Below are 23,460 nucleotides of genomic sequence, written 5' to 3' on the forward strand. Positions count from 1 at the left end.
AAGGGGTGGGATTCAAACCCGGATCTCCAGCGTGAACACATACACATACCATCGCAAATAGTCACTTAGTTATCCAATGTCTTAATCCACTAAATGTCTAACCCGTTAACCAGTTTAATGTCTCTGCCCCATTGTGAAAAATTCAAAAATGCCCGCCTTCGTTTGATCAGCAGTTGACCCCAAATAAATCTGTCGTGGCTGTCTTGAGTATGGTCTGAGCAGTGGTGGGCGGAGTTAGGGTAAATAGCTTCTGCCAACAAGATGGGCTATTAGCACTTAGTGTAAATAGACACTTTGTTTTTATTATCTCAAGTGTTTTTTTTTTTTCAGTCCTTAAAGTTAGAAAAAGAAAAAAGAAAAGAAAAAAAAGAAGAAAAAAATCCTACACACTACCTTAGTTTGCAAAGAATATCAAAAAACTTTTATTGCAGCGTTTCAGTCACATGACCTTTGTCAGGCATTTACAAAACACAGAGTGCAAAACCGCCAAATTTAAAATATGTCATCACCAATCAACACATCTGAAAACTGAGACGTACCATATAACCAATAACAGTAAATTAGATTTACTATAGTAAAGTCAAAAAAAGAAAAAACAGTCCCGTACACTACCTTAGCTTGCAAAGAATATCACAAAACCTTTATTTGAACATTTCGGTCACATGACCTTCGTCAGACATTTACAAAACACAAGAATGCAAAACCACCAAATTTAAAATATCAACACATAGAGGAACTCTAGAATACAACAAATGCCTACTGGTGAACTTAATCCAAATTTTATAAAAGACAAGGAAAATATTTCATTCATAAATACAGGATATATATATATTATTTTACAATAACAATAATTTTATATAGAGTCTTTAAAGGATCTTTATATAATGTCGTTGGTCCTCTTCTGGTTGTAATCTACTGTAATTGTACATTTTTATTTTTAAATCTGTATTTAAGAATGAAATATTTTCCTTGTCTTTTATAAAATTTGGCTTAAGTTTACCAGTAGGCATTTGTTGTATTCTAGAGTTCCTCTATCTAACATCAGATGTGTTGATATTTTAAATTTGGTGGTTTTGCACTCTTCGTGTGACCGAAACGTTCAAATAAAAGTTTTGTGATATTCTTTGCAAGCTAAGGTAGTGTACGGGACTTTTTTTTCTTTTTTTGACTTTACTATAGTATATGTCCTACACACCTACAAACTATTAATCAGGTGTGCGCGGTTATTTGGTTACAGGTTAAATTCCTAATAAAATCAGTTTAGAGCAGATAACATGAACATGCAGAAAAGGGCCTGGCACAGTGCATCTAAATATGTTTACACATGTAGCACCTAGATTACAACTGTTTAGGGATTCAGTGAAACAAAAGAACTATCACACACAGGCACATCCATACACATAAAGAAAGACTAAATAAAAAATTAAATAAAAGTAATTAAATCTTTCAAAATGTACCATGTGAATCTCCAAAACATGAGAGGAATAGTTACCAATGTTACTTTAACAATGAGGGAAAAGAAAGACTATTGTAACTAATAATGTTTATGCCACACCAACGTATAAAAATGGCACTGAAAGGTACACCAAATACTCAATGTCCAAACATCCTTATGTGTTTAAGTTCATGTAAACAATGACAAATTAAAAAAGAAACATGTCTCTTCAGACATCGACAGATCCAGTAGAAACTCCTCATTTGCCTTAAGATGGATTCCCCTGGTTGCAGGCATTTTTTAAATGCATAAACATAAATATAAATTAAATGATTAAATAAACCATTTGATGAAATGAATGCAGGGCAGATCTTGTCTGTGTTAAATCATAATGCTTTCCATATTCTCACATGGCATCAAAATGGAAGCGATGGGCTTCCTGTCTCTTCTCCCGGTCATCTGCTTTCTGTAACACACAAACAATCAGAGATGGCTACATGCTCTCTGTAACTTCACAATCCAGAGAAACTAGCTCTGGTTTGATTCATTGGGAAAGGAAAGGTCAGACACAAAGCGAGGGAGAGAGAGAGACAGACAGATAGAGAACTCATTACACACACAATGGCACACTTTACCACAGCAAAATACCTCTGTGTGCGATCACAGATAGAGCCAACACCAGACACTTGCTGCCTGAGACTGATAATAACACACACTGCCAATCCTAGAGAGCGAGTGTGTTTGTGTGTGTGTGTGTGTGTGTGTGCGTGTGCATGCACAGTGATTATCCTGTCTCAGTGATGGCAAAAACGGTGTCTATTCTCAGCTAGTATGAGTGATCATACACTGGGTCCCTCTGTGAGGCACATGTGAATTGGCTCTCCTGTTCTGTAAGGGTCACCTGGATGTATTTTTAGCAGCAGATGCATATTTTTCTCTTGTAACTGTGGCAATGCACGTCGGTACACCCAAAAAATGGAACACCCAATATGGCGGGTGTACAAAAGTACGTCCCACCTTGCAGGTAAAAGAGCCAATCACCTTTTAGGTACAGAGATCACCTGTCAGTTAACTCAAGAATGCGCATGTGCATTAGCTGGACTAGCCTGAAAAATAAAGTTTGTTGTGTAATCTGAGCTGAAGGACCACAATTTATGATCTCTTTGTTGTCAGATTTTACTGCTGATTTGAAATGTTATTTGATCATAATCTTTCCCCATTCAAGTAGATAGGAGCTGTACTTTTATGCCACTTGTATCTATAGAAAATAGCTGCCCGTTCCCAAGTGGACTGACTTGTCTTGAAAGAGACTTTTTTTTTCTTTTTTTTACTACATAGCAAGACTTCCAGATCATTTTAATTCTTCAAGCAGCATCTTATACGTAATGGTCTTTGTCAGATCGACTGTCTGAAATAACATAATGATGCATCACATAGCAACATATTTTCTAGCATAGACCAAAGGGAAGTTTCCATGTTGTCAAGATAACAACCAGCCATTCATATAATGTTGGGTTGTTTGGTGGTGTTGCACCCTTTATGATTGACATGTGCTCTCCAACATGCACAGCTCAAGGTTCTGACAAGCTCAAGAAAACACACAACTCAAGTACTGATGGAGCCGTAGGCAGCATACAGTACAGCATCAATGAACACACAGGCTGACATTCATGTGACCCACATATATCCGCTGTCTCCCGCATGGAAGATTAAATGCAGTCATGTTGACTTTCAAGCATTTTCACACAGAACTTTTCATGTCAAAATCATGCTCTCCATTCTCCTCACTTCAAAGGATGAGCTTGAGATGCCATACTGATCTAATGATGAAGCTGAGGTTTGTTTACAACAAAGTGACTGTCACCATATGCATGTAATGTTTATCTTTATTGTATTTATGTAGGAATATTGTGGGTTCAATACAAGTTAAGCTGAATCGACATCATTTGTGGCATAATGTTGATTACCACAAAAAAAAAAATTATATATATATCCCTCCTTAAAAAAAAAAAAAAAAAGCAAAAATCACGGTTATATTAAGGCACTTGTAAAATTCTTTCTAAAATTCTCTCTGAAATCATGTTAACAGGCATGTTGATTATGTCTTGTAGCTATAATTTTCAATCAGTGTATATTAACATTTTTGGATTGGCCCCATTCACTTCCATTGTAAGTAACTCACTATAACACAAATTTTTGCTTTTTTTAAAGAGAAGAAGGTTTTTTTTTTTTTTGCCACAAATGCTGTCAAATGAGCTTAACTTGTATTGAACCACTTGTATTTTAAAAACAAATAAACAAAAAAGACAAACACAAAGTGACAAAGTTGATTTCATTTGTCATTATGCTGTATGTTTAATGATATTAGTGCACAGTTGTAGCAGTCTCCTTATCTCTTCATTGATGCATTTCTTGAATTAAGGATGTCTACATGAAGCTGCTAGACAAGGTGTGTTCCTGCCCCATGCAAATGGTTGAGAACAGCTCAGTACCTCCCCTACCTGTGTCTGTGACACTGAGTAGGATGCAGAAAGGAGCAATGGGCGAAGAGAAAAATGCTGTGTCTTATCTGTTTGTTTATATTGTACAAATATTGTGCCCCTTTCAGGCATGCAAATGGTACAGTCCACAGAGATGGAACAATCTCCTCCGAATGCTATTTTCACAGGCACTGAAGGTTACCCTCTCTTATCTGCTAAAGCCACTTCAATTACAAGCTGTCAATAGGGGGCAAAGTGATGAAGATGGAGGGCATGGAGAGAGATGAAAGAATAAAAAAAAAAAAAAGAAGGAAAGAAAGAGCTGTGTATATCTGATGTTTTAAGCCACGTCCGATGAGAACATGCACTTTCATGAGGGGTCTCTTGAGTGTGGAAGCCATGCTGTGAAAAGTGGCTGACATTTCCACGGCACAGATTTGTAAAGGCACATACATATCATAAAATGTCATGCATAAACATATCTCTGACTAGAAACAGCATGTTCTGAGTTGTGCTACATTTGGATTGCGAGAAACGGCAATAAATGTGTTAAAGTCTAGTGTTGAAGCAACATGCGATATTAGACCTCCTGAAGCTTCCACAGCTCACAGATTCAGGAGAGTCAGAGCTTGTTGTTTCTCTCAGACAGTCAGAGGCGAACAGAGCTGATTCTTGACCTTTTAATAACTGAGTAAGTGAGCAACACTAATCATTACCAGAATGTGTGCATCAGGAAATCCTATGCTCCATCCACCACTCTTCAACACAAGACAAAGGCAAAATGCTCCCTCTCTACATTTTATTCCTCTCTCTATCTCTCTCTTCCCTTTTGTCAAACATATAATTGCAGAGCTGAGGAACAGAGATATGGAGCCAGCATGTTATTTTAATGCAGTGTCAACTCCAATGAAGGTCGTGTAGTGGGAAGCGCTTCCCTGAGCAGAGAGCAATTATGGTTTTCAGCATGCATAATCAGGCACCCACAGCAGATGGCTTTGAGAGGACGCCAACACAAGAACAGCTCTTCTCTTCTCACAAACATGCGCACTAAGAGCAGAGCCAGGACTGTCATGAAACCTCCAAAGAGATGGACACACACAAGCACCCTTAAAAGGTACACAAATGAGTACTACCTACAGTACCTACCAAACAAACAAACAAACAAACAAAAGAAACACCCCTTGCACACCTGGGTGGTTGCGAGCTGGTGTGTATACACCAATCAGCCACAACATTAAAACCACTTGCCTAATATTGTGTAGGTCCCCCTCGTGCCGCCAAAACGGTGACAACCCGCATCTCAGAATAGCATTCTGAGATGCTGTTCTTCTCACCACAATTGTACAGAGCAGTTATCTGAGTTACTGTAGACTTTGTCAGTTCAAACCAGTCTGGCCATTCTCTGTTGACCTCGCTCATCAACAAGGCGTTTCCATCCACAGAACTGCCGCTCACTGGATGTTTTTTGTTTTTAGCACCATTTGGAGTAAATTCTCAGAATGCTATTCTGAGATGCAGGTTGCCGCTGTTTTTGCGGCATGAGGGGGACCTACACAATATTAGGCAGGTTGTTTTAATGTTGTGGCTGATATATAGGTGCATTTTGTTGACAGTGATTATAATGAAAAAGAAAATGTCTGAAAAGGGTCTTTGCCATTTGCAAATAACATTGCTGTTTATAAGCAATGACAGAGTATGGGACATTTTCTATTTTTATTTAAACACTAACATGCATCTTATGCAAATGTTAAGTGGTACCACTTAAGGCTAATCTATACTTTGGTTTACCACATACTGCCAAATTCCCCTCTAAGGCAAGTCATGTTTTTAATGCCTCCTAGTAGCCTGTGGGATGGTAATTTCTGTACATACAAGTAAAGCTCCTATCTACTTGAATGGGGACAGGCCAAACTCTCTAAAACAGTTGGTGAAGATTACGATCAAATTAGGGCTGCAACTAAAAATTATTTCGATAAACGATTCATCTTTGATCATTTATTCAATTGATCAATTAATCTGATTTAAAAAAGCTAATTTGTATTTCCTGTGTTTAATTAAAATATATCTAATTAAAAATACTTTGTGAACAAAAAGTAAAATAAATAAATAAATAAATAAATAAATAATATATATATATATATATATATATATATATATATATATATATATATATATATATATATAAAGGTTTTATCATGCAAATGCATTTTTCACTACTGTAAAGTGATGACATCAAGTTTTTCCATGCATGCCGCACATATCCGACTAATCGATAATGAAATTTGTAGCCGATTATTTTTGATTTACGATTATAATGTAATCAATTAGTTTTTGCAGCACTAGATCAAATAACATATTTCAAATTTTCAAAAGCTATAAAATCTGACAACAGTCGTCTCATAAATTGTGCTTCTTTAGTTTAGATCATGTAAAAAAGTGCTACTTTTCAGGCTGGTCCAGTTAATGCCTATGCATGTTCTTGAGTAAACTTAAAAGTGATGTCTCTACCAAAAAAGTGAATGGCTCTTTTAACTGTAAAGTGGAACTTCCATCCCTACAGCTGCCATACGCAGCATTACAATTTCTCCCATTCATAAGTATAGCCAGGGATGGGGAGTAATGGAATACATGTAACGGGATTACGTATTTAAAATACAAAATATAAGTAACTGTATTCCACTACAGTTACAATTTAAATCATTGGTAATTAGAATACAGTTACATTCAAAAAGTATTTTGATTACTGAAGAGATTACTTTGCATTTTATTGTCATTTGTTTCATTTAATATTTAGTCCTTTCAGATGGAAAACATTTATACATATAAATGATGCCATCCGAAGTGCATTTGAACAGCAGTGAAACACTTTCTTATGATGTGTTACATTCATACGAGCAGACAGAGATGTACGTTTGAAGTAAGTTTGGAGCAGAAGAAATAGAAATAAACCTTGTGTAAATTGTCAGCTTTATGCTAAGCTAAAATACTATTTCTAGCCATTTTACATGCACATGTTACTAGGCACGATCGTATTTTTTTATCAAGAAAATTCACGTTGGATCATAATTTCTTTTTTTCTAGTAAGACCTTTGATATTAGGGCAAAAATTGTATTCTTGATAATAATTTTTTTATTGTTTTCCAGTAAAATATCTAAAAATCCTTAAAACAAGATCAATTTGATTGATCTTGTTTGAGAAACAACATTGCATAAGATATTTAGGTTTTTCAGAGAATGTATTTTTAACGTGTATTTTGTCTTACTGTACTGGCAGAGTTTTTATGGTCAAAACAAGTGAAAAAATCTACCAGTGCTGAAGAAGTAATCTAAAGTATTTAGAATACATTACTGACCTTGAGTAATCTAACGGAACAAGTTACAAATTACATTTTACAGCATGTATTCTGTAATCTGTAGTGGAATAAATTTCAAAAGTAACCCTCCCAACCCTGAGTATAGCGGTCACCCATCTCATTCCATATGTTTTCTGGTTCCGCTACGTCTCATGCAGAGTGTGTGTGATACAAATTTCCTCGTCAGCACAGTCTGCGTGTTGCCTCCGCATGTGCCTGGAGTTGAATGTTCTTGCATTGATTGCATCTGTTCAGGCTCGTGGTCAAAAGAGTATACTTTGTAAGGCTAGAACGCTCGACCATACGCAATATGTAGCAGCATGCAGAAAACAAAGCATTGTAGCATTTGGTGTACACTCGTTGATGTGTGAAGACTCTTGAATTCCCCAACTTCACATATTCAGAGGTACAGATTGCATACAAGAAACAATCAACTTCCCAAACAGAGAGACACAAACTCATGGGCTCATACACACAAATTCACACATATCACTCTAGAGGGCATGTTGTGTGGGATAATGAGAAACAGATTTGATATGCTGAAAGGACAGAACAAAGCAATTAGCAGCATAGCAGTGTGTGTGTGGAGCACCCTCTGAGAGTGCCTGAGGGCAGGGCCACACACAGACACACCCATCTGCTCAGATCTTCACACACGTTCACAGCTGAGGTATGTGTTTTCACGAGTCTCTGTGAGGTCACAATCATTTGCCGGATAGGAAGAAGAGAGGATAGACAGATGAAGGAGTGTACATGTTTCAAAGAGATCCAGAGATAAAACAGGGACTGTGGTAGGAGCCAATGATGCAAAAATGGGTTTGGTTTGATCAGTAAAACTAATGATGAGTGAGAGGAAACTAAGGCTGAAAATTAAAAGGAGAAATGAAAGATATCAGATATCTCACCTTCTCCTTCCAGTGCAGTATCCCGATGATGACGAGAATAAAGACACACACCCCAATCAATGCTATTGCTGTCAATAAGACTGTATTACTGGGGGTGAGGTACAGCTTTGCACTCCAACTGCAGAGAAACAGGGAAAAAGACAAAAAGATCATTAAAAACTTTTGGAAAAATTTGCAATACAGACTCAAATATCTATCTTTTAGATTCAGAGAACACTTTGGACATCATTCAAAACTCAGAAATGAAATCTGAGACCGCGCATAAAGACATCACATTTATTGCGAACCTGTGTAAATCATCAAAACAGTGACAGATGGAGTTTACAGCACTGAAGAAAACTCTTATTAGCACATTGTACCTTCATTCGGGAGCTTTAATATGACGACTCAAAGAACCCGAGACAGCTAAATATAGTCTGCCCTGATGCGCACTCTCCAACGAGTTGAAGCATCAGGACATCAAAATGAGCCGCTTTACAAAATAATAGATGGATAGTGCACAAGACAGGTGGATACTCTGTTTATGATTATGAATTGTTTGAAAGCAAAACGGCAGCCGATGACACCAGAGCGCAGTCCACGGAGAATAGCGGAAAATCAAGTGAGCTGCTCAATTATTTATGATCAGGATTGGCGGACAGCTTCATTAAGATACATTTCGCCGGCTCTGGTAAACACATTAAATATTAATGCACAAGGAAACACCATCTCACGGCCCTGATTAGGTCTAGTGACGGATGCTATTCTGGTGTGAATCTGCTTTTAATTAAATGAACAAGTTTATTATCATTAGCTTGCTGCCTGTGGATTTGCATCTCTGGTGCTTGGTGGATACTGATCAGAAACGAGTTGACAAAATTGAATACTTGTGGTGGAATTCATAAATAATGTTTGTACTAGAGATCTGATCCTTCAGTGTGTTTGTGTGTACCTGCGTGGGTCATTCTGTGGGTATGGTATAACAATTAGCTGGGAGTTGGGAATGATAGCAGTCCACTCCTTTTTCCTTATGTCCTGAAAGAGAAAGAGAGTGATTGATAAGGAGGGAGAGAGAAAGAAAAAGAGAGAATAATGTTACAGTGACTGTTATGGAAATTAAACTGGACACAACCCAGTCAAATACTTTAGGGCGCCTACACACTAGAGTTTACCCTGCATCAGAGAATGCTCTAATGCATTGATATCATCAGGGATGATGCATCAGAAGGACAGATAGGAAACAAGCATTTGCAAAAGTGATGCTTCACCATGCACCCCAAAGTTGAGAACATTTCAGCGTTGGCGGAAACCCACTTTGACGTACGGCATCCGTTGATCAATGGGAATGTTAGAGAGATGAGTCCAGTTGTGCTTTCAGAAATCTAATTTGCTGTATGCCCACTTCATTTCAAATTGACACGGCTCTTTCTACACCCTCAAAAGGGACATACACATTCCTATATGCCAAACGCTCCATAAGAGCTTTCCCTAGTGTGTAGGTGCCCTAAACCGCTAACCCAGTTTGAGTCCATCAATGATGTTTACTTCAAATTATCTATGCAGTAGAATCTTTAATATTTACTCCGCTCTCAGAGAGAAAATAATAAAAAATTATATACAGAAACATGGCAGATTCGAGAGAGGAAATGAAAACAACTTTTTCATTCGCATCGAAGTCGTGAGCGTTCCGCTTGGAGCAAATGGCATCATTTTTAGTGAATCAAGCTGTTAATAAGACTCCAAACATGAAGCAGCATCAATAGTCATCTATTCCCCCAGCTGTTTGCAAAAAAGTTCATTAGAGGAAAGGAAGTCTCTGGGAGGTTTAATGTATTATGAAGACAGTACCTCAATCAGTTACTAAGGTAATTTTCCCTCTTCAACTTGCTTCTCGACAGCAATTAGTAGAAAACGTTAAATCCATCTTTTTGAGGTAATCCTCCAGGGGTACAGATTTTAATTTCCGACAACACATTTATCATAATGCTACATTGCGGTATGCACACACACCCAGACATGCACAAGTGCAGCTAAAGTAGAGTGTGGGGTCTGAAGTATCTCTGCTGCTACTATTTTAAGCAAGTGTCTTTAGTAAGCGTGGATTAGTCTCGTAAATGAAATGGATGGGGTCGTACTCTGTCGCCCTGTGGGGAGTCAAGATTATGCCTACTGCTGAGGTCAATCGTGGGCACAGGCAGAAAGAGAAGGATTTGTCTCTCTTCACACTCAGAGACCCTCTACTGCTGCTCTGAGCATTAGAGAAGGAGGGCGGCTCAGGGCCCACACGTTTAAGGGTTATGCTAATGGAGAGACCCCCACCTTACGATTATGCAGTGGAGAGAACTGGATGGGACTATTTTAAATATAGAATGAAGACTCTACTTTTAGTTTAACGATATAATAAGATTATATAATGCTTATTCTGAGAGTAAGTCCTTCGACTGTGTTATTGCAGACTCTGTGTGAGATAAAATATTTAATTGCTAGTACTGACGGCTTGATTTTGGCAACAAATCAAAAGTCTGATAACTGTCACAAAGAATTCATAAAGAACTGATTATTTCCTAAATTTTTTCAAGCTCAAAATGTAGCATGTCTGATTTTGTTTGATTAAATTGTGTTGTATCAGTGCACATTATTCTGAATTATACTTCACAAAATACTGTTAATTAGTAAATAGAATTTACAAATTGCTCCTTTTTGTTTTTATTAGCTTTTTCCATACTGTCCCAACTTTTCAGAATTGGGGTTGAATATGCTGGTTTGGAAAACAGGCGTTACACCATCATTAAAAATGGCCACGTTATTGAGAAACTCAGTCTGTTTGGCTCAACCTGCTCAAATGCTTCTCCTAAGACAAAATATGAAACTGCTTAAAAGGATAGTTCACCCAAAAATGAAAATTCTCTCATCATTTACTCACCCTCATGCCATCCCAGATGTGAATGACTTTCTTTCTTCTGCCGAACACAAAAGAAGATTTTTTGAAAAATATATCAGCTCTGTAGGTCCTCACAATGCAAGTGAATGGGTACCAAAATTTTTAAGCTCCACAATGCACAAAGGCAGCAGAAAAGTAATCCATAAGACTCCAGTGGTTAAATCCATGTCTTCTGAAGCTATATTATAGGTGTGGGTGAGAAACAGATCAATATTTAAGTCCTTTTTTTTTTTTTTTTACAATAAATTCTCCTCCCTGCAAAGCAGGTGGCGATATGCACAAAACCAAAAACCAAAGAAGAATGTGAAAGTGGAGATGATAGTAAAAAAAGGCCATAAATATTGATCTGTTTCTCACCCACACCTATCATATCACTTCTGAAGACAGATTTAATGGCTGGAGTCATATAGATTACTTTTATGCTGCCTTAATGTGCTTTTTGAGCTTCAAACTTCTGGCCACCATTCACTTGCATTGTATGGACCTTCTTCTTCTGAGATATTCTTCTAAAAATCTTAATTTAAATTCAGCAAAAGAAAGAAAGTCATCCACATCTGGGATGGTATGAGGGTAAGTAAATGATGAGAGAATTTTCATTTTTGAGTGGACTATCCCTTTAAGACTGCTTTCTTGTCACACATTACTTTGTGTACGTTGTGTGTATGTTGTTTTAATTTATGAATGGACAAATAATTTTTTGCCAAATATTTACCATCATTAATTTTATTTATGCAACTGCTAAGATTGCATTTATTTGTTTATTTAGACTTAGTATATCAATTTACAGCATCTGCCATTCTAAAAAAACAACTTGACAATGGTTACAGTTGCTTACTGTGGTCAAAGCCCAGAAAAGGGCGAGTAGATTGTGTTATGATTGAAATATATGTCATGACCCTTAATTTATGGTTATATTGTTCAATCGGTTTTGTGCTCAGTTGTGGTTGGTCACTCTTTGGCTGTTTTGTTCAAAAATGGCATTACAATTATTTTCTACTTGAACATTGTATCTTTCAGGTATGATGAGATTGCCCCCTAAAAGCACAACTGGCCCCAGCCTAGTCCACCCCAGTTAAAATGGTCTTGAACCAGCACTGATTCCATCTGAGCAATGCATTTTCCTCAAATATTCTTTTGAATTGTAAAAGGCACTGTAAAAGATTAGAGATATATAACTGATAGAAAAGACTGAACACCTTTCCGTTCTCTAGATGAGCTCAAACATGAGCTGTCAGCAGGGAAAAAAAGCAGGAATTGAAGGTATGCTGAGTAGAAACATTTATCTGTGTCGGAAAAACAACCCAATACGCAGAGCTCTTGTTAGCAACCTATCTGGCAGAGTCTTCCTCTCTCATTCCCTTTAGTTTTAAAAAACACAACATGGCAAATTGCTGTACGTGAGGCTCGCTCATCCACAAGGTTTGTAAATGTACAGTTGAAGTCAGAAGTTTACATACACCTTAACCAAATACATTTAAACTCTTTTGATTTTCCCATGATGTCAAGCAAAGAGGCACTGAGTTTGAAGGTAGACCTTAAAATATGTCCACAGGTACACCTCCAATTCAGTACACCTCCTATCAGAAGCTAATTGGCTAATTATCTAACGGCTTGACATCATTTTCTGGAATCTTCCAAGCTGCATAAAGGCACAGTTAACTTAGTGTATGTAAACTTCTGACCACTGGAATTGTGATGTAGTCAGTTAAAAGTGAAACGATCTGTCTATAAACAATTGTTGGAAAAATTACTTGTGTCATGCACAAAGTAGACGTCCTAAACGACTTGCCAAAACTACAGTTTGCTAATATGAAATCTGTGGAGTGGTTAAAAAATGAGTTTTAATGACTTCAACCTAAGTGTATGTAAACTTCTGACTTCAACTGTGTGTGTGTATGCATGTGCATGTGACCATGGGTGCTATGAGTGTGCTGGTAAATAAAATCTGCAATTCTAATCACTGCTTGATAAAGACCTCTGTTTAGTGCTCTGACAGCAGAGGAAGCAGACGCCTTAAATTTAAATGAGCAGCACCGGGGGAATTTTAGAGGAAGCTAAAACCAGACAGGGACAGAATGATGGAAAGAATATATATATATATATATATATATATATATATATAGCAGTACGTGTTCTCCTCCTTTTAGACACAGTTAGGGAGCAGGTAGAAATAAACCAGGCCATCTGCATGCTCTTCCTCTCCTGGGGCTTTTCTACCCATGAATCCCACCTCCTCCCTCCATATGCTGAGCATGTGTGTGTACGCTTGTGAGAGAATTCATGTCTGTACCTTCCCTCCAGGGGGCCGGGGGATGCCCACAAAAAGGTGATCCAGGAAGTTGGCGCTGCGCCCCAAACCGAGCACAGTGTAGGGCAGCTGGAGAGAGAGATGAGCTGACTTACTGAGCTGCCCTGCTGCAGGAAGAGAGAGAGAGAGAGAGAGAGAGAGAGGATGAAAAGAGAGGTTAAATTGTAGGAGAAGAGAGTGGGATTGAGGGCGGAGTAAAAGGTGTAGGAGAAAAAGAGTGTACGATGAAGAAGATGAAATGTGCACAAAGTACTTTTTTATTTATTTTTCTGCAATATGCAGAGTTTTGTGGGTGCCAGTGCCTCCCCAGTAGTGAGAAATTGTATGAGCATGTGACTAAAAAATGACAAAAACAGAATTGTTATTACTAATATTGTGGGTAGAAGAGTATGATGACTGAATTCATATCTTAGTAGTCTTTAAAAATGCCTGCATTATACAGATTGTGCACTGGCAACTTAGGTTCAATTTCCCATAATTATGATTCCTGTGTAGGTACATTTATGTCACCTCTATGCATTACAAATGTGTAAATGCACCTTTTTGTGATATATACTGTATGTAGATTCCAACACATTCTCATGACAACCCTAAATAATTTGTCTAAGATGGCAAAATCTTAAGATATTGTACGACTTGGCCTTTATACCAACCAATACACAAACTACATTTTAAATCAATACAATACAGGCATCAAATTTTAGGTGGCCTCTTTTTCAATACTTTGTTTAAAAAAAAGGGAAACATCTGTGAACAAATTTGGTTACTCAATCCATATGTCAATAACCTGTAATAGGCTTCCTTTGTCTCGTTCCAAACTACAGTGTTTTCTTTCTTCCGTGCAGCACAAAAGTTATTTTCATATTAAAATCATGGTTTAGGTTTAGGTTTGGGTTAAGGGTTAAACTTATGAAAAATCATAAGAACACTCCATCAAAACCCCCAATGTTTCTCTTTATTCCGTGGCACATAACAGAGGTTAAAATCATGGTTATGTTCAGGATTTGGGTAAGGGGTTTGACTTTATGGTAAGGTTACAGTCCCAAACATTATGATTAGGGGTTAAACTTAGGAAATCCATAATACCATTGTTCATTGGTTCATTTATTTATCCCCATGGAAGTAAAAGCTGTACATTTTTGTTCGATCCCTTATGATCGAACAAAAGCAATCATAAGACACATCTGAATCTCCCTACACGGTCTCATGATTGCTTGTGATCTCAACATGGCACCTACAGTACCATGAGATGGTGACTCTGCTTTTTGAAGAATAAAAAAATCTTTCTCTGGGCACTAATGTGACTGGAGTCTTCATCAAATGTGAGTGTACATCATTTGAATTTTTTGATAACAGTATTACTTATTTCTTTAGATTCAAAAAAATAAAAAAATAAAAAAAAAAGTCAACATGAAACTGCATTAGCAATCTATGTGATTCCACAATGTGAAACAGAATTTCCAACAAGAAAACAATAAAATAAATGAAAACTTGATTTTATCCAATCAAAATGAATTGGATTGTGAAAAGAGGGCATTCTGTACCAGAATGGAACCAGACCTGAATGTAAGTTTGCAATCGATTGTGGAGAGGACAAAAATGTTGTCACAGGAATCAGGCCATATTTCTTTGAGACTCTACCTGTGAAAAACCGAAATGGTGACCAGAATGTGGAGGCTGAAGGTCACCCTCGAGAGCATTATGACCTGGGCAGCATTGATACCCGGGCTTGCCATGGATTAAGCTTAGGGTCACTGGCTACCAGGGGGTCTCATTTGTGGTGTCTGGCGACACCCCCTGGTTGAAGGTTGCTCCCCAACATCAGAGGTGCACATGTACTGCTGAGAGACTTGGCATAACTGCGAAAGATGTCTGTCTAGCACATGTTTACACAGATTAATCATCTGCACATCTTCAAGGTGAGCTCATGGAATTGAGAGACCAGGAGCCCCGTGGAACCATGAGGAAGAGTTTTACAAAGACTAACAGTGACTACAGTGACCCTGGGTTTTCTGTCAAGTGAACAATTTATTTGTAAATGTGAGTGCTAAGAGAGTCTCATACACAATAGCATGAGAACAGACCTTAACACTGACCAGTAAAAAAGGTCCCTTTCATCTACATACCCTTCTAACTCACCATGCACTCTGGAATTTTCAAAGAATGAGCCACAAAGAGCTAAGAGATCTATAATAGTCCAAACTGTGAACTTCACACTGAAAGGTGTGAAGTTAGTACCAATTATGATCATTGATCAATCATTGTAATTATGTAGTACCTTTTATAAGAACTACATGACTCTAATGAATGATGGTATGGTCCGGCAATAGTCTGCCTGTGCCGAACTTATATTTAAGGTCTTACTCCAGGCTACGGATTTTAGAGTAAGGATGCTTGATCTACTGAAATAACTGACGGAACACTTCATATGTGTCCTGCTGTAGTGATAACACACACAGCCCTGAAGTGAGGAGAGGTCAGTTTATTGCTCATGTGTCTGTAAGAGCTGTCAGGGCTGGCTTAATGATGCCATTAAAGAGAAGAACAATTTTATGTGTATAAGCTGATTTTCCATTATGTACCACAGAGAAAAGAACAATAGTGTCCTAATAATTTCCCTTTGGCACATACACTACTGGTCAAAAGTTTTGAAACACTTACACCACATAATTTTTTTTCTTCACATTTTAGAATAACAGTAAAGTCATCAAAACTATGGAATAACATAAATGGAACTATGGGAATTATGTTGTGACTAAACAAAATCCAAAATAAATCAAAACTGTGTTATATTTTAGCATCTTCAAAGTAGTCACCCTTTGCCTAGAATCTGCAAACATGTACTCTTGACATTTTCTCAACCATCTTCTTGAGTTATCACCCTGGGATGCTTTTTAAGCAGTACTGAAGGAGTTCCCATCTATGTGACTGCTTTTCTTTATTATTTGGTCCAAGTCATCAATTTAAAAAAAAAAATTTTTTAAATAACTTTTTAGTTTTATAATGAAATAAATTAATATGGTGTCACAATTATTTTTTTGTCTACAAAACTAATTTCAAACATTTAAACATACGCCTTCAGATCAAAAGATTTTTAAGATCATGAGAAACATTTTAGTCAAGTGTTTCAAAACGTTTGACCGGTAGTGTAATAGCAGTGCTGGAATTCTGCATGCACTCTGTGGATCCATAGGCTAAATGATGGAGAATCTACTAAAAGTTAATCTTGTTGATAAGGAAAAGAACCAGAGCAGAAACATCATTGTGTGTAGTCTTGCTCTTGTTGAACATTCTCCTGAAAATGCTGTAGACAAAGCAGACAATGCTGGCATTTCCATCTATGTTTTCTATGATTACCTAAAGATTAAATTATCATGATGTCTCACATCAAGCAACCACACTTCTGGCCTCTACAGACTACATAATTATTCGGCCATTTTAGCTCAATTTGAATGTAAAACAGCAAAAGAAGGACCTGGACGTGACACTGCAGAGGGTTTGTTTGTAAAAAGTTATTTTATATATAGAATATACTGTATGTTCTGAGTTCAGTGTGTTGTTATCAGTCAAACAATTAAGCTCATGATGAGATGTCCCTCACTGGGTTTCTTCTCTGAATGATTGCTTAACTAATCAAAATGAAAAATCAACTTAGGCGGCATTACTCAGCTTTTTATATAACAATGTTCTGTCCCTCACAAACACGCACGTGCACACACAATGGAGTAAGATGTTGTTTAGCTGGGGCTTGGTGTGGTATGGTTAAAAATACATACATGCAGATCCGTTGCCCACACATTTGATTGACAGCATCCAATCCTTCTATTGGGACACAAAGAGGATTTAGATTCAGTTAGCCATGCACAAGAAGGGGTGCAAAACAAGCTAATAGAGCTGTAACTCGCCTCCTACACACACACCCACTCACTCATTCAACCACAGTCTGCACAAGTGCAAGGGCACATATTCTCTTTAACTCTACAGCTGTCGTACCATTTGAGTAGATGATGTACTCTAATGCATGCAAGAGAGAGAAAGCGAGAGAGACAAGAATAACTTCAATCTAGCAAAACAACAGACAGGTGAATAGCTCTCTGGAGACCGAATGGGGAAAAAATGACATGCTTTACCAATGCTGCCTTTAAAATCACATACGTGCTAGGCACAATACACAATTAACAAGACTGATAGAAGAAATACAGTAACACTTTAGAATAATGGTCCATCATTAATAGGTAATTATGCAGGAATTAATACAGGATTAATGAGTAGTACTACATTAACACTTTAGTTATTACTATTAACTGATATGGAAACATAATTAACCAATCAGTAAGTAATAGTGAACTGATGACTGAGGTAGTTCACTGTTAGGTAATCAATAATTATTGAATTTGATCTACCTCATTGAGAACTATCTACTAACTATGGCTAATTTAAAATAACTACTAATTAATTACTAATCAAAACATTAACATGCATCTAAAATGTGAATAATTATGTGAACAAGATCATGCATGGGTTCTTTGTTGGAATTAATTTAAGAATGTAACAGGTCGCTAAATCAAGGCAACAGTGTCTGGTAGAGTATCACAGTCAAGGATGTAACCACATATTCAGGATTGATGGGGACCAAATTTAATAATGTAATAATTAACCATGGAAAAAACCCATATCAGTAGACCAATATTATGGGGGGAAGGGGGTTTGATGGTTACGGCCATGATCATAGTTAGCTCACCTTACAGAAATACAGGGATGTCTGTTCATTTATGTAAACATAAATTCTGCATGTTTGTAAGGAGTGGTGGTGGCGTAGTGGACTAAAGCACTGAACTGGTAAGCAGAAGGTTGTTGGTTTGATCCTCACAGCCACCACCATTGTGTCTTTGAGCAAGGCACTTAACTCCAGGTTGCTCCAGGGGGATTGTCCCTATAATAAGGGCACAGTAAGTTGCTTTGGATAAAAGCATCTGCCAAATGCATAAATGTAAATGTTGATATTGCTGAAGGTCTTTTTAAATAATTCTGGTAACCCATAAGTAATGAGTCAAGTGTTACCACATAAGTATGAAGGAATTGCTAATTATTTTAAAGTGAGGGTCATGGTAATGCATTATTAATTAATGAGATCTTGCTGTTTCCTTCCTGGGGAATTAAAGGTTATCTGGACCATTATTCTAAAGTGAAAACACATTATAAACCATTAATAGTAACTAAGGTGTTACTTGTCAGTTAGTAATGAATACTCAAGTGTTTGTTCCTACATTTGATTAATTTAATCAAACAGATCAAACAAACATTCACAGACATTCAAAGAAATTTTTTCTGGCATTGAATTATGAATCATTGAATTATGAATCATTTAAATAATTGAACATAATTGCATAGGCTACAAACCTTTAGCAGGATAATGCTTTTAATTGCTGGTGCTCATGGTTACTACATGTTTTAAAAGTCTTATATTTAACATAAAGTAAAATAATAAAATTATGTGTCTAAAGGACAAGTGAATTGATCTTCACAAGACTTCAACAGAAAATGGAGAGAAAACTGGCGTGCAGCATGAGGCCAATTCCGCATGTGTACTTCCGCCCTAGACAGCCCACTCTGTAAATGCATACAGCTTTTATCAAATTAATTTGACATGTTTCCTCCTTTGCCTATGTTCGGTATGAACAGAACAGAATGTATGTTAATGTTTACCACGTGCAGGCGGATCGACGGGAGGGCGGAGCACTCACTCTTATTTCAGTTTCAGCGTGAGCATTGAACATGGCGAACCCTGATTGAATTAGAAGCTTGATGGACGTGACACTCATTCTTTTCTTTTTTTTCCACTGGATCCATTAAGTTACTCAGATTAAACACTTTTTGTAATATTAACCAACAGTATCTATGAATAACAAATTCATTTAAAAAATGTTTTGTAAAAAAACAAAAAAAATGTCGTGTATATTCAAGTGTGTATTCATTAATTAATAATGCGTTACCATGACCCTCACTTTAAAATAATTAGTAATTCCTTCATGTTTATGTGGTAACACTTGACTCATTACTTATGGGTTACCAGAATTATTTAAAAAAGACCTCCAGCAATAACAAACCTGCCGAAGTTAATAATTTGTAATGAACAGAAGAGATATCCCAAGGAACACACATATTGGGCACATATCTCTGTAAGCTGAATATGATACTCTAACAGACACTGTAGCCATGATTTAGCGAGCTGTTACATTCATAAATTAATTCCAACAAAGAACACACGTGAGCGCATGTTTCTCTGAAGGCGCATTTCATGATCATGTTCACAATAAAAACATAATAACATTTTAGACATGTTTATGTTTTGATTAGTAATTAATAAGAAATTATTTTAAATTAGCTCAATGAGGAAAATCATATTCAGTAATTAGTGATTACCTAACAGTGAACTACCTCAGTCATCAGTTCGCTATTACTTACTGATTGGTTAATCATGTTTCCATATTAGTAAATAGTAGTAACTAAAGTGTTAATGTAGTACTACTCATTAATCCTGTATTATTTCCTGCATAATTACCTATTAATGACGAACTATTATTCTAAAGTGTTACCAGAAATACAATACACTGCATAATAAGTGAACATGAAATCAGATTTCAGTGGCCACACATCTCTCACACACACTCATCGTAAACCCAACAGCCCAGATCACCTCCCCAAGCAAACCTGTTTGTTAAATTATCTTGGGTCTAGCGTCGCTATAGAAACCATTCTTTGCCCTGTCGATTGGGCGCTTGTGGAACAAATGGTGGCGATGCAGCCTGGGCCTGAAGGATTAGAGAGTAACAGCCGATCGCTGAGCTACAGAGCCAAAATGGCGGCCTGATTCAGACACTGATTTGTGTGTAGCAACACGTGTCTGCTCTGAGGGAGATAAGTGGAGTCTTCCATAGGGCCCCAGCAGCACTTCCCATCTTATCAAGCTACCGTCACGGAAAGCTGCAAAGTGAAAATACAGCCACTCAAAGTCAGAATGGCATTAAGTGCAGAGTGGAAATTTTTTTTTTTTTTGCACCACAACTATTTAAATGCCAAATTCCAGTCATTCACTGAACAGTCTGTATGCCTGAATTAATTTTTTGGCTTTTGAATTAGTGCAAAAAAAAAAAAAAAAAAAAAAAAAGGCCTCGGAAGAAACTGGTATGCAGGAATTTATATTAATTGTATTGTTTTGAACCCTTTTCATGCACATTTCATGCGTAAAAATGTAGACTTGGTGTAAATACCCCTTTATTCCACTAGATTTTGAAGTTAAATGTGTTCTGTTTGCAAATAACGTGGTGCTACTGTTCCCCACCAGGAGCCTACAGCAGTTTCTTGATCTCAAAACAGTTAACCTCAAAAAGATGCAAAATACACTTATAGCAAAAACACCAAATACCCATCAGAGACTCTGCAGGCACAAGAATGTCCTTTTAGAGTAACATAACACCAAATAATTCCAGCAGAGCAGCATTTGGAATGTACACACTATTAATGAATATTCAGAAAAGGCCATTCAATTCCATACCCACCTAAGCCAAAGTCACATGCAGATCTTCCCCCACAAAGACCTAACCTACCAAAAAAATTATACATAGGGAGTAGTGTTCACAATCCAAAACATGTCTCTTAGAGCCACAAGAAATAACACAAAAATAATTTACAATCCATTATGCTACTTATGAACTCCCTTATCTGCTGTATGAAACTCCATGAAGTGTGTTTTGACATTTTGCCATTAACAAAGTGGAATCATTGCAACAAAACCCCACAAACATAAATACTGTTGAAAAATTCTTATACATAAGTACACTTTCGACTCTGAAAGTTCAAAGCCGTTGTGGCTTGTTGCCTTTTTCAACCAATTTTTCAACTCATGACAGGATGTAAAAATACTAAGAGATTGCAAAATCGAGAAATAGTAATAGGTGGCTTGTACAAAAATGTCTTTTCCACCCATTTTACTCCCAAATTACAAGGGGTTATCTGAGATACCGTAGCCTTTCTGTCAGCTTGAACCAGTCTGGCCATTCTCCGTTGTCCTCTCTCATCAACAAGGCATTTCCATCTGCAGAACTGCCGCTCACTGAATGCTTTTGGTTTTTGGCACCATTCAGAGTAAATTCTAGAGACTGTTGTGTGTGAAAATCCCAGGAGATCAGCAGTTACAGAAATACTCAAACCAGCCCGTGTGACACCAACAATCATGCCACGGTTGAAATCACTGAGATCATATTTTTTCCCCATTCTGATGGTTGATGTGAACATTAACCGAAGCTCCTGACCCGTATCTGCAAGATTTTATGCATTGCACAGCTGCCACACGATTGGCTGATAAGATGATCGCATGAATAAGTAGGTGTACTGGCGTACCTAATAAAGTGGTCACTGAGTATACATCAGACATTTGTATTGCATGAATAAATATGGAATGAGTAACAACATTTCCTCTGTTAAAAAAGAGCTGGATTAGAGGTTAGCTAAAACTTGATGCCTGTATTGTGTTGAATTAAAATTCTGTTAGTTAATTGGTTGATCTAAAAGTTGTACCTTTTCATTTGAGCAAAGTCGTAGGATATCTTACGATTTCGTCATCTCATATAAATTATTAAAAGTTGTCATGTGACTATGTTGGCTTAGTGCTTTATTAATACACACTGATGTACATAGAAATAAACTGATATTTCCATATAAACATTGTCATTGATATCTCTCTATTGTTTGTATATTTGTAACGATTACTAATGCTTCACCAATGTACACCCTTGTTTATCATGCCAAATCTTCATAGCGATATATCTGTTGAATCTTCAATCTCGTTCGAGCAAGAAAGAGAGTGGGAATGAGAGAGTGGTAATTACGGAAGACAGAACTGCATTAGGTCAAACCTGTCTTTCTCTCTCTGCATATGTGCACTGAACATAATGAAGGACTTCAAGTAGTCCTAATGGAAAAAAAGGGGCGTTTCGATCAATTACCAAGAAAACAGCCTCCAACAAAGGTCATTATCACAGTCTCTCTTGATCTCTTTTCATAGGGAGAAAGCAGATGATGCGGTATATGTGTTGAGTGTGAACATGCTCGCTTTGTGATTTTGATGGTTTGAAGTGAGGCACAGAGACAAAGGGGAAGGTAACACCAGCTGAGATGAAAAAAAAAATCCTTCTTTTGCTCTTTCACCATGATGATCCAGATCATGATTATAAAGACATATTTACTCAGAGTCAGCACGAGTGTGTATCTACTAGTATTTTAAGGCTATGTGACTAAAACAGAGTGATTTCTGCACACAAGAGATGATAGATGTTTGGAGAAAGATGGAGAGAAAAAGAGAGGATAATCCAGCGGGCTTGTGAAAGGCTGGTGGTCCCTAATTGCTGTGGTGGAGAGTGAGACTGAGGAATTCAGAGAGGAACAAAAGCTGTGATCAATACTAATCGTCCCTCTCACTCCAGCAGCTGGGCTAAACTACACTTCACAGCACTTTGTGAGAGTGTGAACGAGGATGAATAGAGAGAGGAAGATGATCAATGGACTTGAAAAACATTAAACAAAAAATGTGTACCAACTAGGTGTGAAAGAATCAAGATAATAAGATTGTAAATGTAACTGGATGCTTTTCACCATATACCAATAAGAGCTTAAAAATCTCAGCTCCAATGTTAATTTTATCAAGCTTAAAGTTGAAGTGAGTATTTCAGTATGACCAACCAATGGGAGATGAAGGGAGTGGTCAGGTGATGCTAGTAGTGCAGAAATGTATATACTTAAATGTATAGTTCACAGAAAAATTACATTTTGATATCTTTGTTTGTGTTCCTCAGATGGAAGAAAGACAAACAAATTTGAAACAGCATAAAGGTGAGTAAATGATAAGAGAATTATAATTTTTGTATAAACTATTCCTTTAAGCTTTCCATTAATTCCACACATATTCTCCCAATACATAGAACATAGAAAATTACATAGAAAATGCTGAAAAAAAGACAGCAGCTTGATGTGTTCATACTGTATGTACAGCCTGATCTCATT

General features: G+C 37.1%; 1 pseudogene; it reads right to left on the reverse strand.

Annotated features, from left to right (window-relative positions):
- Window positions 1-1,180: 1,180 nt before the first annotated feature.
- Window positions 1,181-23,460, reverse strand: part of LOC127441452 (T-cell immunomodulatory protein-like) — a 197,356-nt pseudogene continuing 175,076 nt past the window's right edge.

Source organism: Myxocyprinus asiaticus, chromosome 1 (genome assembly GCF_019703515.2).
Source record: "Myxocyprinus asiaticus isolate MX2 ecotype Aquarium Trade chromosome 1, UBuf_Myxa_2, whole genome shotgun sequence".
NCBI classification, from domain to species: Eukaryota; Metazoa; Chordata; class Actinopteri; order Cypriniformes; family Catostomidae; genus Myxocyprinus; species Myxocyprinus asiaticus.